We start from the raw sequence: 16,201 nt of genomic DNA on the forward strand, positions 1-16,201 counted from the left end.
TATGAAAGGTCTATAGGCAGTATGAAATAATTGTCATTGTTTTAACAGAAGCTAAGCTTGCAACATTTAACACTTTTTCACGTAGAAAAAGCTACGGAATGCTGTGTATTATTTAGTTTCCTTGATCATACACACCTAAATTAAATAACTCTTTATTTAACTATTAAACTAGCATTGTCTTTAGAGTGTTTGACCAGTGATGTACACATGACCATTTCTCTGAATTTGCGAGTTGTTAATATTCTTGTTAAAATGATGTTTGAATGTCGTTGTGTTATATAATTTCTTACTTTGGATTTTTTATAAGTTTTTTTTGTATGGCGCGTCATTTCTTGGAGACTTGAATGGTTTTTTCATTAAGCGGAAATATTTGCACTTTTGGTAGATAAGACTTTAAAGTTGTTTCGAGGCTATGTTGCAAAAACAAGTTTATAAAGATTCTTTCTGAAACATTTTTTTTTTTGGGGGGGGGGGGAGGGGCTTTTAATTCCATTGTCAACCACGATTGGAGACAATTGGATGCTTATGCCCAATTAAACCGTCTATATGGGTAATAGCGAGTTTATGTATTTGCACTTTTGAGGACGGTAAAGTGACTGAAGTGATTTGGAAAAACCCGCATTTTTGACCGGTAAAATCGAGGACGGTAAAACTACTGATTTACCGTCGTCCTCAGTCAGTCAGGATGTGGACAAATTAGAACCTTACCGTCTCCGTCGCAGAAAAACACGCATACATAAACTCGGTACTATCAAACGGTGCAAGGTCCCTACTGGCGGTATCCAGTCAAAAATGAGCGTGACGTAAGTCCTTCTTCTTGAATGGCCGTTTGGAGATCTGACTTTGATTTTTCACAATGTTCTGATGTTCAAATGGAAATAGGTATCTTTTAATCCTAGTCAGAATTCATCAATATCATTTTGTTTTTTGTGATCCTGAAATCTTCGGTTGTAAGGAAGGGTTTTATGAAAAATGAAATCGTTCAAAATATTCCAAGTGAACCTTCTTGACATCTTATGTGGTAAGCAAAATAACAATCTACCACCACACCTTTCACAATTGCCATTCGAAAATAAAACAAGAATCGCAAAATTGCGACTAAATATTTCCTTAAAAATGAAGGTCATTATTGACATATATAAAAAAGCACACATAATAAAGTATACATATATATTTGTCCAGAAAGAACTGGCATGTTGTTTGCTTTGTTTTGGTGTTTAAAAATATGTACTTATCAGTCCTAAAAAAAAATACAACTTTGAATATAATGAGGGCAATAAGTCTGGTTAAATGTTACTTTATTCACAAGATTTAAGGATTACTGAAAAAATACTACTGCAGATGAAATAAACTCAAAAACTAAAACTTTACAATAAATTTACATTACGACAAAGTAAAAATCTATCTTTAATAGCAACAAAGAAAAAAATGTTGCTCAAAGTTTTAAGGCATTTAAATAGCTTTAAACAGTAGACCTTTTTTTAAAGAGGCAGCCATATTGAATAATTATTATGTACTCCAGCATAAAAACAATGATACAGCCATGCATAATTTAGGTATATTTAGTTCAGTAGGTATAGAGAATTCAAGATTTGAAAACAGACACTGCATTGGATTACAAGACTAGAGAAAGATGTCAACCATCCACACGGTTCATGAAAAAAATAAAGTATTTATCAAAAAAAGGTTCTCTTTTTTTTGGTAATCAATACACCGTTTAACAGTGTCGGCTGCGCACGCGTATGAACAATTTTCTATTGTTTTGATTTTGGCAACCACGAGAAACTTCACTCTCCCCCGTAAAAAAGGGTAGGTAAACAGCCAGTTCTCATAAGAAAACCCAGCAGAGAAATGGTAGGTAAAGAACTCCTTTTCATCATAACTTCTTTTCCTCTTGGTGAATTTTTGTGAAATTTTCAGGAGAGACACATAAAATTGTCATTAATATCATGTTCAAACATCTAAAACATTCTCTTTAAAGGAAGGAAAAAAAATGGCAATGTTTACATTTCTCTAACCTTCCACAGTACTAAAGTGAGCATTTTTACCTCCTGCCTCTACGGTGGAGATGGCGAGACTGTTAAACGGTGTCTTCCAACAAACAACAATCAATATACCCTAACAGGATCCTAAGGTGTAAACATTATCAACCAACAAAACCCACACCACCAAAATTGTAAAAATAAGTCAATATAATTTCTATCAACAATTTCTCGTAAAATGTTTTTTTTCCAACATTCTGACTGTCAGACTGTCTGATACCAATCATGGCTGGAGTCATCATGTGTAGAGTGACTGTGTATAACAACAAAAGTTTATTGAAAATCATCCCACGGTCATGGTCAAGCTAAAGATTTATCAACCAAACAAAACTGACGCCAAGTCAAATCTGTCGATTAAAAATTTCCATGAAAATTACAATCGAAACTTATCTCATAAAATGCTTTTTTCAACATTCTGGAGGTCTTCAAAGTTAGAGGTATCATATGTAGAGCCAAGCAATACATGAAAAGTCATTTGCTATCCCATTTGCCATGAGATATACGAGTCAAGAAATCAAACAAAAACCAACAAATCATGTCTCTTCACTTTCATGTCACATCGTGTTTATATGGGGTAACCAGAAAGTCAATCCACAAGAACAGCCATCTTCCTTTATTATGGAGTGTTCCAAAACTATTGGTAGGTTGTTTGGGAAGTAAAGAAACCCACACAGTCTGATTTATTTTAAAGATTTAACTTGAAAACAAACTGCATCTCTCTAGCAAAAAACTCATGTTTCAACCTGCTACATAACAATTGCCAGTCGGGTCTGCTACTAACATGTAATAGTTTTATTATAACCGGGCTTGAGAATCCGTAAGGAACTTGTAACATATATTATATATATAGTTTATCAGTCGACTTGAATCATGATACATTACTTATACTTCACTGGATGCATTTTTCTCTGTGAATTTAAAAACGGGCGTCAGTCAGGGCGTACGGAAGGCGTTTTGACACGGGAAATTATGATGGAGAAAGCCCGTTTTAACAAATATTTCCCTTTTGGAAAACGGGAAATATTAAAAAAAGAAAAACTGCTGCACGTTTTTTTTAAAAGGAACCTTAACTTTGCTCTGAGCCTGGAGTTCCTTATTTTTACAGAGAATTTCAGCCTCAAAGTTCCTTATCGAGTTCATTATTTACATAGCTGCTAAGTTTGGATAACCATCGCATTTTTTGGACCATTTTCAGCCTCGAGTTCCTTATAAATGTGTTCCTTATATAAAAAAAACGTGTATTTGAAATGTCCTTCTCGTCCTTCTTTTCACTTTCTTTTTTTCACTTTTCTTTTTTTCACCTTCTTTTACTAATCACTTCCATTAAAAAGGAAATTATGATGAATTTTGAGGTGGCTGCCCTTCATCCTTCGAATTTCAGTGACAATATATATTTTTCAAGTATTAAAAAACGGCCCTGTCCGAGACATGTTAGAAATTTCTAGCATCTAATGGTATTTTTTGTCTCCATCCTCCGTCCGATATATTTTTCAAGTATTGATTGTTCTACCTTTACAAGCTTATTTTAGGTCACGGCCCTTAAATTGTCTTGAAAAGCTTGAAACCAGGTAAAGGCAGCTTTTTTGGAAAAACGACAAGGAATAGCTCTGGAAAAAGCAGGAAAAAGTCCGTGAAAAGTCCAGGAGCTCTAATTTCAGTCAATTTCAAGTACATTCTGATTCTCAAAGAGAGCTCATCCAACTGAGAAAATTAATATTTTTTCATCGAATTAGATACTGTTTTATGTCATCTAATTTTTCAGCCAATCTTCTTGTTATTTTATATTTCTAAAGATTGATTCCTGACTAAAACACCATCTTATTTTGACCCCCTCTGTGTATTGCTTTTTAAAAACGCAAAAATCACTTACAGTTAATTTCACCAATTCGATTTTCAAGGGGCCAAAAATTTCCTCAAATTATAGAAAAATTCGAATTACAGAGAGTAATTTAAACCACTTTTCAGCTGAGGGGACGAATATTTTTGTTTGAATCACAGAAAGATTCGAATAATAGAGGTTCGAATGGTTGACTGTATGTACTTCATGTGATGGACACCCCTATGACTGGTGAATTTCGAAAACAAGTTTTTCAATACTCGCCTAAAAGATTTTGGCGGGATCATATTTTTTTTGCCATGAAGCGATTCTTTAATATCGGCGAATTTTCACCATGATTAGTATTTTGATAGTTTACTTACTGTATTTCACAATTTTTGAGCTGTTAAATCCAGACACCTTGGCACCAAGTTTTTTTTTGGCACTCAATATTCAATCAAAAAAATTAGTATTTCCTCATGCTAATAAGGAAAAATTTGCGGTGGATATCAGTTCTTTTGCAACAGGATTTTTCTCGGAGATTAGAAAATTTATCTTTCTGATACCTGCTGGTACTCGTAACTATAGGTATGTGATCTCGAATTGCTTTGGTGTTCACATTTCTCCACCTTCAAGAAGTGTTATTTTAAAGCTGACAGATAGAAGTAGTTCCTTGTAAAGACCAATGACCAATGAAAAATAGAATAGAGAGAAATCTTCAACTTTCCCAAGACAAGCAAAAATGATATCTTAAAGGGAGGTTTCATGGTCGGCGGAGGAGCGAAATCAGCCCTTTTTCGGACGGATTGGCGGAATTCGACGAAAATTGAGACGGAATTTAGGAAATTGGGTTCTCAGACGGAGATGGAAAATTAGACAAATTTTAGTGCGGAAAAATAGAATTTCGCTAAAAGATTTGCGGAATTGGCAAAAAATATTCGAACTTCGCGAAATTTTTGACAAAAATCTTGAATTTCAAAAGTATTTTCGGTGGTGGAATTTCGGTCCTTATTTAGACGGTCTGTCGGAAATTAGAGAAAAATCTGGCGGAATTGCGGAATCGGTCACCCGCTGAACCCCCCCCCTTAAGATTTGAGCTGTCTTTTGGTTTTGGCGCTTTTTTTCGTATTTTACATTTTAGAACTGCGTTGGTAGAAATTTCAATCTAGAGTTTGTATCACGTGGGCCGCGCAACTCATATAAGAAATGAGTGGCTTCAAATCCTACATTGGAGATTCGCTTCTGCCTTTCTACTATATCTCCTTGGTAAAGATGTAATTTTTGAACGAGATTTTCCATATTCAGTTTCAGATCCCAAAATGACAATGAAATAAGTATAATGATATAATCTGCTTTACCTAATTTACTTCCATCTTTGATTCTTTGGGACAAGCTGGAGTTTTTACAAGCTCTTATTCGATTTGGTTGGTCGTTAACATGTAGTAAAAACAATTTTGTTACTTTTTCTAAAGAAATCGTAATCTCAATTACTTCAAATGACCAATTAGTGAAGTATCTTATAAAAACTCCAGCTCATCCCGATTCTTTGAATAGTTAAAATATTAAGACATGCGTCATAAAGCTTCTACATTCTCTTATCAAATTTCGGAGAGCTCAAAATTGTGATGCTCACGGTATTGGGGAGGGGCTTTTCGCTTTTAAGTCAGATTGAGGCAGACTTGACGAACGATCGAATGTGGATAAAACGTGTCTACTATTGAATGCTGATCTATTGTAACGACCATTGAGTTTAAAGCCCCGAAGGGATTAGACAAGAATCTCCAACTTTTCTCAAGCAAGAAAAAGTGAAATCTGCGCGGAATTTAGAAAGGCGGATTGATTATAGCCCTTTTTTGTTTCAGGGTGACATATTTTTCGAAATCTGGTGATAATTTTTTTTTCATTTTTTCAATCTGCCGTAAGTGTGAAAACCACGGTGTTCACGGTTTGGAAGTGAAATAAGTGGCTTCATTTTCCATCCACGAATTTCGTATCTAGCCGAAATCAATGGGTATGATCTTGGTTTCTAGACTTTCTTTTATTGTTATCATGAAACCTTTAATCTGACTCTGATAAGTTTCTTTTTAATTCCCTGAACAGAATGCAGAAAACGCCGAAACTAACATTATCTCCCTATTTTTGAAAGAAAAAGATTTAAAAAAATTCACCACGGTAAAATACCCAGAGAGTACATATGCATTGTTTTGCAATGATGGTACTTATAGATTTTGTCGGTAAAATTGTTCCCATATTTTTTCCCCTCTCTGGCGATAAAAACTTTAAAACTGATTTTAATCTATTTAATCGGTTTACTTTGCCACAGATTAATTTTTTGGGTCTTTTTTTTTTGCACTGTTTGTCTTTTGGCGAGATCAACTATATTCTATGGTATTCTATTGATAAAAAAACTGTTATATTCTTCTAAAAGTATCAAGGGTTGAGATATGGGCTGAATTGGGTTTCTCTTTTTTCTGATAGGTCACAAAAGATAATCCGTAGGAAGGGGATTTGCCAGGATTTGCTACAGTATTGATATGAAAAGGGGTTCTGCCAAGAAATTGGCAAAGGAAGCCTTTTGTTCATTTTGTCTCAATTATATTTTAATAATAATGAACTGAACATGTTCTGCTACATAGCAAAAAGATTTTCTATAATTCGAACCGATTTTCAGTTCACCATATCTTTGTAAAATACTTTCTATAATTCCAATATCTCTGTGATTCGAACAAATTAGACTCGAATTCGAATTAACGAGAGTTCATATTAGGCCCAATTTCTGCAAGTCGATCAAAACGAACAGTTAGTTTGTTAACACAAAACATTAGCATGTCGACTGCACATTAAAAGGCTGCGAAGTCGAAATACTTTGCAAAAATCACTTAACGGAGCGGAAAGTTTATTTGGAATAATTTTAATAGTGCACGCTGATCAATTTGACTATTAACGCAGATAATCTCGGTGGGTACTATGGCCTCCGTAAACCGATGTTTTGTTGCAAAAAAAAGTGACCCTAAAATAGGTAAAATTGGTCTTAGAGAGATGAGAACTTTCAACATTAAAAATACTTTTTGATTTTGTCTGGTTATTATAATGTTAGGGAGCCAAAGTAAAAATTCTGACCCTTAGAGTCTGCACATATATTTTAGAAATATACAGTGTGCCCATATAAAGAGGGAATGACATTTGATATAAAGAGAAATCCTCCAAGTCATTGTCATGCAATTCCCAAAATAGTTAGGTAATAAAAGGTAGAAGGATTTCGGTTTTTGTTTTGACCTTTGTTGCCCTTTTTAATTGTATCCTGATGTTTTTTTTTCAGAGGAAAGCGTGCGAAAATTAAAAGATGGCGGTGAATGTTTGTCTCTCTTGTAGAGAGGTGTTTTTATGTAACGTTGGAGTGTTCAATATCAGGTTTTCATTTCACTGGGGATTTTGAATTCATTTCGGGTGTAACACCTCCTGCAATGAAAGGAAAACCCGAGGGGGGTTACGGTGCAGAGAAAATTTTCCAAAATTTGAGCAAATTTGAGCGAAAAATCGACCCTTACGGTGTATTTTCTTAACAATCTTTAACCATTTTCAGGTAAAATATGACCAGATTATCGAAATTTTACACCCTTAGAGCTCAAATTTTCTCATATTTGCTCATTTCGACCCTTACAGTGAACTTTGGGAAGCTTGGAAAATATACCCTTAAGAGCCGCACGTATGATAGGTCATTTACCTTGAGTGCTCCCCCCCCCCGTGGGATGAAACCCCTAAAGAAAAAAACATCTCCAAGTGTGCAATACAGGTTACCCAACATAAAATTTCTAATTATAACCGAAAATTTTCGAAAATTTGAAAATTGAAATTTGTTGGTGTTGTGCAAAAGATGAAAACAAAATTATAATTTGTCGGTTTTTAAATAATTTTCCTTATTTTTTACCGCTAGCTGCTCATTTTTATCAGGTCTTGTTTACAATTTTGGCATCCTAAGTTTTCTTAAGTTACACAATAATTCTATCCTGTTTCTCTCACGTCCGTCAATAAATGGAGGAAATTCTGTTAACGTTCTCATAGATAGACGTGCCCACTTATACTTTGCTAAAATTAGTTTTTTTTCAGATCATGTAACTTATGTAAAGGAGATGAAAAGGATTCGTTAAATATTTTCATCCAAACCAAAATATTAATATATTCAAAGTCCTAAAAATCAACGCAAAATAAGCGTAGTAAGCACTTATAGTTCATCTATTGTGGTTATCTATGGATATTGCCAATCTGTAAAATATATTTCTACACCCCTCGATTCCCGTACACTTTTCTTTTATAAGAACATCCAAAATTTTTGAAGCCTTTGGATGTTCTTAACTTTTTGAATTTTAAGCCTAAAAATGTTCTTTTAAAAAACATGTTTTTATTATTGCCATTTTTTTAGTATTTTTGTCCATTTTCCTAAGAAACTTGGTGTTTTAGGGCCCGTGAAGCCTTAAAATGTTCTTAACTTGCTCTTAACATTTTGGCCATCGAAGCCTTATGTTCTTATATAGTTTGTTCTTATAAAAAACGTATTGCAGAGTAGTTACATCCCTTTATAAAATCCCCTCTTTGAATGTCGTGCGTGCCAGGTCAAGATCTGTGCTCATTTAATAGTCCCTTTCTTTCTAAAGCTGATAAAAATCACTAGAGATTTTAAATGGTGGATTTCTTTTATTTACTCGTTGGGAGATTAAAAAATTTGCACCAACATTGATGTCGTGTTTTAAGTCTTATCGCGTACCTTTCTAAAAATATGAGATTATTTTTTAGGAAAGGTCAATTTTTTGTCAAGGGTAAAATCTTAAGAATTGGTTGAAAGGGCCATCCAATTTCCATTGTTCTTTATTATTTTTTATTGAAAGAGCACCTAATAATAAATCATACCATAGGGTTTAGGGGATTTACTTTATTTTGGTTAAATTCCTTAACCAAATTTTATCAAAATAACTGATTTTCATGGAAAAAAATATTTTTCTCCCCGCATTAAAAAAAAGGACTGGAACCAGCAGAGAGTATAATACGCAAACCAAAGAAACCATCTGTTCAAAGTTAAACGACGCCATTTTTGGAAACCCTCATTGTATGCTTAGTGGAGTCCTTTGTTCTTTCGAGCCAATCAAAAAGGGGTAATTCTTAAGCTGCTACATACATTATAAAACAGATACTTCCCAAATCTTAGGTCCATTCACGAGCAACCAATCAACGTCTCTAGAAGGAGTCTCAAATGAAGATAAAACCCGAAAGGTGAAAATCGAATTCGTTAAAAACGGCAGCGTCGCTTTCGGTGAGTTAGTAGTTGACTTTAATTTTCATTTCTACTTAGGGTATGTTTTATCGCCATTTTATTGCGGTACAGACAGAATTACATATACGAAAATATCTAGATTTTTGTTGTGAATTTTGCTCTAAAGAGCCAAAATGGCACCCTGTAGTTTTTTAAAAATGTTAAAATATGATAGCGTCTTTTTGTCTTATTGCAGTATTATTTATGCTGGGTAGAAATTTTGTACTATTTCCAACAAAGCCCAGGGGGCGGGGTACTTAGGCAAAATGGGTGTCGGGTATGTGCGAGCCATAAAGGGTCCCTTTTTACACCCTCGTAAGTCTCTTTCCCTAAATTTCCCTTTAGTCAAGGTATCATCCCCTGGGGGTTCGACTGGTGGAATATACACAGAGGTACACGATTCTGTATTGGTTGGGACACTGGCGTGCGGCTTCTTTGATTTGAGTGCGTTAAAAAAAGAAACAAAGTTGGTGCAATCTCACCTCTCATACGGTGTATTCTCAAGTTGATACCTACCCAGACCAACCACCAACACTGGCAGGCTTCTTGAGTTGTTTTCTTCCAAATTCCCTTAAAACACATGTAGCCAATCAAATGCTCAGAACGCATCGAGACTGAAATAAAAAAAAAACCGTAGACTTGACCCCGGTTCGAACCCTCAAAATGTGTTACCGATGCCGCTGCTGAAAATCAAAATTTTAATTATTTGAAAATATTTATATAAAGAAATTACTTTATATATACGACGAGTGAACAGACCGTACGGGCTATAACCAAATAGGAAGTTACCTATCCGCACAAGTACATACGTGGGCGTGGGTGTACCGCCGGTCGGGGGTGGAGGTTACTTACCCCTGTAGTGTTCACCTAGCGTGCTCGAGCGTTCTTACCATCTAGTCAATTATACTTTTGCCATTTCAACTCTTATGAAACATAATGCCCAGACGACCACCTTATCCAACATCGTATATCGCTAAAACTTAGAATCTAAAAATCATATTTTAAGGCTTCTCTGTTCATTGTAGATATATAATTAAAACAATAATTAGATCCTGGGAAACTTACCCATTAAAGGCCTTTACTTAATTGCCTTACCATGAGTACCTCATATACTGGGCCACTATACCACTTCTCTTTTTCCACAACACTAAGTTTGCGATATTTAATTGGGCTATAATTATACAATCTGTGAATTTGTTGGTAGGGGAATGAAAAGCTAAAACTGGAAACGTTAAAAAATAACGTTTAGTATCTTGTTTTGCTTATCAGATCAACCATGTTTTGAAAATAAACATTGTAAGACGAAACGAAAATATTCTGTTATGATCTCATCACAGCCCCATAATAACTTCAAATAATTTGGAAGTAAAACACTCGGGGGTTTTTACTACTTAAATTATATTATATACGCGAAAAAAAGATAAAATTCTGCTGCTTTTGGAATTTTTTTTTTTTTGCATTGGTATTTATATTGATGTTAATTTTGGGTCTTGAATTTCTTTTTGGTTTCGCTTTCTATTTTGTGATTTTGTTTTTTAAATTTTTTGTATTCATAAATTTGATGTTTTTTTTTTTTTCGAGTGTAGGGTTTTAAAAAACTTTAAAGCGCAAAGTTTACTTTTTGCGTGATTTGACATCGTTTGAATTTACTCACTACTTTTAGAAACTCTGACAGGAAAAGGGAAGAATGTTTTAGAATTTTGATTTTGGACCACTTTATTCTCTAAAAAAATCACTTGTCATTTTTGTCAAAACCAGACTTTGAGAATGCTTGGATCTCATGGGCCCCGGTGAACCATTAGGAGTGAGGGTACAATATTTTGGAAAAAATATGAAAATCCTTCATTTTTTGCACCCTCAAAACACCCTAAACCGTTATTTAATATTGAGGAGAAAAACTGTTTTTATGATTTGATTCGGTCTGATTAAAGTTGTGCTATTGTACAAAAGTATGCTCTGCAAAATAATGCGGCAGCCCCATGGATCTCCTTGTTCTGTGAGGTAGTATTAGACGTACCTTTGTCTTATGGAAAGCCGTATATCATATGAGGGGAATTGGGGAAGCATAAGGAGTTTGGGTATGAGACTTACCAACGATCTTCTTACACCATTTATTATTTTGTCCCATTGTACTTTTAATAGAACCAACTTGGCAGCGCCTTGAATTCCAATTTAAAATGGAGCCCCTTCTCCCCACTTGGAAGGGGTCGTTTCATATAATTTGTATCATCATTGCTAATTTTTTTTTGCAAAATTTTTGAGTGAACCTTTTTTCAGAGTTAATTCTGTTGCCGAGGTTCCCGTTCCCGAAACGGAGTGAAGCCATTCTATTGGTTAGAAGTGACGTAACACTTGAATTTAGTTAATAGAATGGCTTCATCTCGTTTCGGAGCGAAACGGAACCCTCACGTGTGAATATGGTCTAATTGTGTGTTCCCTCGCTGACATGAAGAAAGGGGACAAGCTGGAGTTTTTACAAGCTCTTATTTGATTTGGTTGGTCGTTAAGATGTATTGTTAACCGGTTACTTTTTCGAAGCGGGCTACATGACTTTTTGCGCAATGTAATTGGTTCTTTTCGCATGACGACGGGCCTTCATTGTCCAGAGTTGCCCGTCGTTAGGAAAATTCATAGTGACGTCACTTTTTCAAAGGAAAATGAACTATGTGTTGACATCATTTCTCTCATTTTTTATTTCTGACGTCAGAAATTATAGCAATTTTTTATCTCTTTTCGCTTGGTTTTTCTGCTTTATTTCGCTATTTTTCCTGGATAAAGCGCTTAAAATCAATCGAAGCTGAAGGAAACGGTTATCAAATACAATAAAGACCGGTTTTTTTCGGGCTGTACTGAAAATATTGCCCGAGCTCAAGTAACGACCGAGCTTGCGAGGTTGTTGCGTTGACCGAGACTTTTCTCAGTACAGCCCTCACTAACCGGTTATTATTGTATTAATAAAATAATCTTATTACCTTTTCTAAAGAACGCGTCATCTCTATCACTTTAAATGACCAATTAGTGAAGTATCTTGTAAAAACTCCAAAGCCTCTCGAAGAAAGCACTGTAAAGATCCTAAGTGTGTTCTCCCTCGCTGACATGAAGAAAGCACTGTAAAGGTCCTAAGTGTGTGTTCCCTTGCTGACATGAAGAAAGCACTGTAAAGGTCCTAAGTGTGTGTTCCCTTGCTGACATGAAGAAAGCACTGTAAAGGTCCTAAGTGTGTGTTCCCTTGCTGACATGAAGAAAGCACTGTAAAGGTCCTAAGTGTGTGTTCCCTTGCTGACATGAAGAAAGCACTGTAAAGGGATCTGCTTGAATTACGCTGACATGGTTTCCACACAAAAGCAAAAGGATACACACTTAAAGAGAGTTGACTTTCATTTGGATATTACAAGGGTTTATGGGAATTTCCAGGATGTTTAATAAGTAGTTAACGAAAATACTTACCGTGAAAGAAAGCTTTTTGTGGTTTGCTTTCCCCAATTTTACTTATCATTTTATACTTCTTGGGCTGTAAATTTTCCACGAGCTTTCAAAATCCTTCATCATGCAATTACATATTTGGGACAAAGATACTTTGACTGCTCCTTAAGAGAGTTTCGTAACTTCTCATGTAATAAAACTATTGAAAAAGAATAAAAGGAATACCCGAACGATAGATATATGGTTTGAAATTTGTTGAAATCTGAGGCTCAGATTGTTCTAACTTTGTTCTTAGATTTTGGCAAACTTTCAGCATCGTTTTCTTATAAAACCTTTCTTATAAAAAAAGCGTGTATGAAACTTTACATTCCTAGCTTCTATCAACCATTTATGACGAATTAACTTTTGACATCTGACCCTTATTCAATACTGGATTCTCATTTTCATCTCTATGAACAAGGTCTTGGCTAAATTTTCGAATAGGTTTGGTCAATCTAAACTTGAGACTGTCAAAAGGTGGCAGAGTTACAAAGTGATCACACAAGTTAGTTGAGTGACTGCGTGCGGTCGAATTGTACCTGAAAGCAAATCATATTGGGGATTTTGAGTTTTATCTCTATGAATAAGGTCTTTTCATAACTTCGCGAATTTTTGAATAGGGTTAGTCAATCTAAACTTGAGCCTGTCAAAAGGTCATCGACAAAGTGATCACACAAGTTAGTTGATTGACTATGTGCGGTTGAATTGTACCTGAAAGCAAATCATATTGGGGATTTTGGGTTTCATCTCTATGAATAAGGTTATTTTATAACTTCGCGAATTTTTGAATAGGGTTAGTCAATCTAAACTTGAGCCTGTCAAAAGGTCATCGACAAAGTGATCACACAAGTTAGTTGATTGACTATGTGCAGTCGAATTGTACCTGAAAGCAAATCATATTGGGGATTTTGGGTTTCATCTCTATGAATAAGGTTATTTTATAACTTCGCAAATTTTTGAATAGGGTTAGTCAATCTAAACTTGAGCCTGTCAAAAGGTCATCGACAAAGTGATCACACAAGTTAGTTGATTGACTATGTGCGGTCGAATTGTACCAGAAAGGGGATTTTAGGTTTCATCCAAACATTTTCGATCCCTATAATGCCTCAAATTTTTGTCGATTTTTATTTAATTTTGGTTCTAAATTTTTTGGAGTCATACCCTGTGGGAACTTTTACCGTTCTCGATTTTGCGGGTCAGAACTGCGGGTTATTCTAAATCGCTTAAGTCACTCCGCCGTACTCAAAAGTGCACAAGTGCAATTGCAACTCGCTATTTTCGATTATATGAAGTTATGTGGAATTAGCTTAGGGCTTTATCTGATAATTCCGATGGTGGATTGACGGCTAAAGCTCGTAAAGCGGGCTAATTCTCATCAGTGAGGAATGGTGGACGATCCCACAGATATTATATTCTTTTACACCCTAGATAGGCTAATCGCTCACAGATTTTCCTTGGAAAGGTGTCCAGTTTTGAAGTCGACTATTCCGCCATGCTGTTTTCCAATTTACCTTAGATTCTCGAACGTTCGAATTTCAAAACATTCGAATCGTGCTGTTGACGACCAGAATTGAGAACAAGATTAGTCAGACTAATCAGATCAAAAACTAGACACGCTTCCTATATCCGGGTAGCCCGATCCAGTCAATAGTTAGAGATCAGTGGACGATCCCCTAAAACGAGGGATGGGTCCCAGACCTATTGCCGTTAGCTAGGCAATCCTTATAGAAAATTTCCCGCTTTCTAGTGAGCGTTCCGGCGTGTAAAATAAAACTCTACATCGGGTGCCAAATAATTGAGGACTTGGGTCAAATACCTAAATATTTATTGTTTGTCACTTGAGCCTTACACTATCATCATAGGGTATATTTTATAATGTCTGGTTTTGTCTAGGAAAGCATGTTTATGACATTCAATACTGTGTTTGCTGATAGTAATGTTTATTTATCGCATGGAGATTGCAAAACATTTTTGCTCGATGCTTTCTGTTCAATAAACCCCTTCAACAACTTCGTAATCCTTCCCTCTACAACATTTTCAAAAACCCAGTGTCATATTATTTGTACTGTTTACTCGACGCTCTTTTCTTGGGATTTATGATTTTTAAAGGAACAATTTTGGTTTTTCTCTATAGTTTTCCTTGCAGAGACTCCTTGTTTTAATGTAGCAATATCACAATTCATTACCCAGCAGTATCCAGTATTCTTCTAATACCTTTCATGGAGGAGCTTTCATATGACGTACATATGAGCTTAAGTCAAGGTCATCCCTTTTTTCTCATAATTCTTATATTAAAAAGGGCGGCCAAACAGTGTTGAAACAGGCTAATACATGTCAATTTTAAATGATCCTTATACAAAAGCTCCTAGAGGAAGTTGGAGGATCCATCATCTTCTTTGATAAAAAAAGTGCTTGACCTCGTTCGCACTTGCTTGTAGAAATAAATATTTTTATACTTGGATTTATATGTTCCTATATTAGCCTGTACCAAACTAACCTATTTAGCGCAGGAAATTGCTCTCTAGGTAGACATAATTTTGGAGTAATCTTTAATCAATTACAGTCAACGCTCTCTAATTCGAACTTCTTTTTGTAATTCGAACTAAAATGTTGGTCCCCTCCAGAGAGTTGTTTCAAATACTCTTTGTAATTCGAATTTTTCTCTAATTCGAAGATAATTTTTGGTCCAGCGAAAATAAAATTAGAAAGAGTATAAACTTTAACTAAAAAAGGTAAAAAATCGGTAAAACGGCCGAGGATCTAATTAAGTCATTTTGATAATTACTAATAATATTAATGAAATTATTGGAAAAACTTTTCCATCTCTCCTGTTCACTAAAAATAGTCCCATAGGCTAAATCGCCAAGAATTAAAGGTTATAGTTATGCCTCTTGCTGAAACTATAGTTGACACTCTCTAATTCGGTTTTCAAGGGTAATTGGAATTTCATCGAATAAAGGAGCGTATCGAATAGGAACGTCCTTTATGAGAGTTTCTTGTTGACGGTGACTTCAATATTATCGAATAAAGGAGCGTATTGAATAATAGGACGTCGTTTATGAGAGCTTCTTGTTGACAGTGACTTTCAATATTATCGAATAAAGGAGCTTATCGAGTAGTATAATGTCAAGAGAGCGCCACATGTTTACTGATTCGGTAGATTTTTTGTAACAATAAAATAAGAAAAAGACTACAGTTGCCGCTCTCTAATTCGACGCTCTACTATTCGATACGCTCCCATTATTCGATAATATCGAAAGTCATCGTCAACAAGAAACTCTCATAAACGATGCTTTACTATTCGATACGCTCCCTTATGCGATGAAAATCCAATTCCCCTTGAAAATTGAATTAGAGAGCGTCAACTGTATCTACATTTTCAAATTGATCAGGTTTGCGCGCCATGGAAATAATTCAAGAGAAAATTGAAATTTTTGTTCGTTATTTTCCAAAATCAACCAATAGGATGTCAACATTTTTTGTAGTAATATTTAGGTCAATATTTGTATATGTGTCCTTGTTTTTCTTTAGTACAGAGTCTTAAGGAGGAGTGATAATTTTTGTTATTTCTGTACA

At 35.1% G+C, this 16,201-nt stretch overlaps 1 protein-coding gene across 4 annotated transcripts in view; it reads left to right on the top strand.

The window, feature by feature from the left end:
• The window catches only part of LOC136806335 (uncharacterized), a 73,324-nt gene that overhangs the window by 7,191 nt on the left and 49,932 nt on the right, over positions 1-16,201 (top strand). For 3 of the 4 annotated variants that reach the window (XM_067062895.1, XM_067062896.1, XM_067062898.1), the window contains one exon: positions 9,059-9,163. The exons of the other annotated variant lie outside the window; for it this stretch is intronic. The gene's annotated coding sequence lies outside the window, so the exon portion shown is untranslated. The remainder of the gene's footprint in view (positions 1-9,058; positions 9,164-16,201) is intronic. 4 annotated transcript variants of the gene reach the window in all.

This window comes from Clytia hemisphaerica, unplaced genomic scaffold (assembly GCF_902728285.1).
Source record: "Clytia hemisphaerica strain Z4C2 unplaced genomic scaffold, Clytia hemisphaerica genome assembly, whole genome shotgun sequence".
Lineage (NCBI taxonomy): Eukaryota > Metazoa > Cnidaria > Hydrozoa > Leptothecata > Clytiidae > Clytia > Clytia hemisphaerica.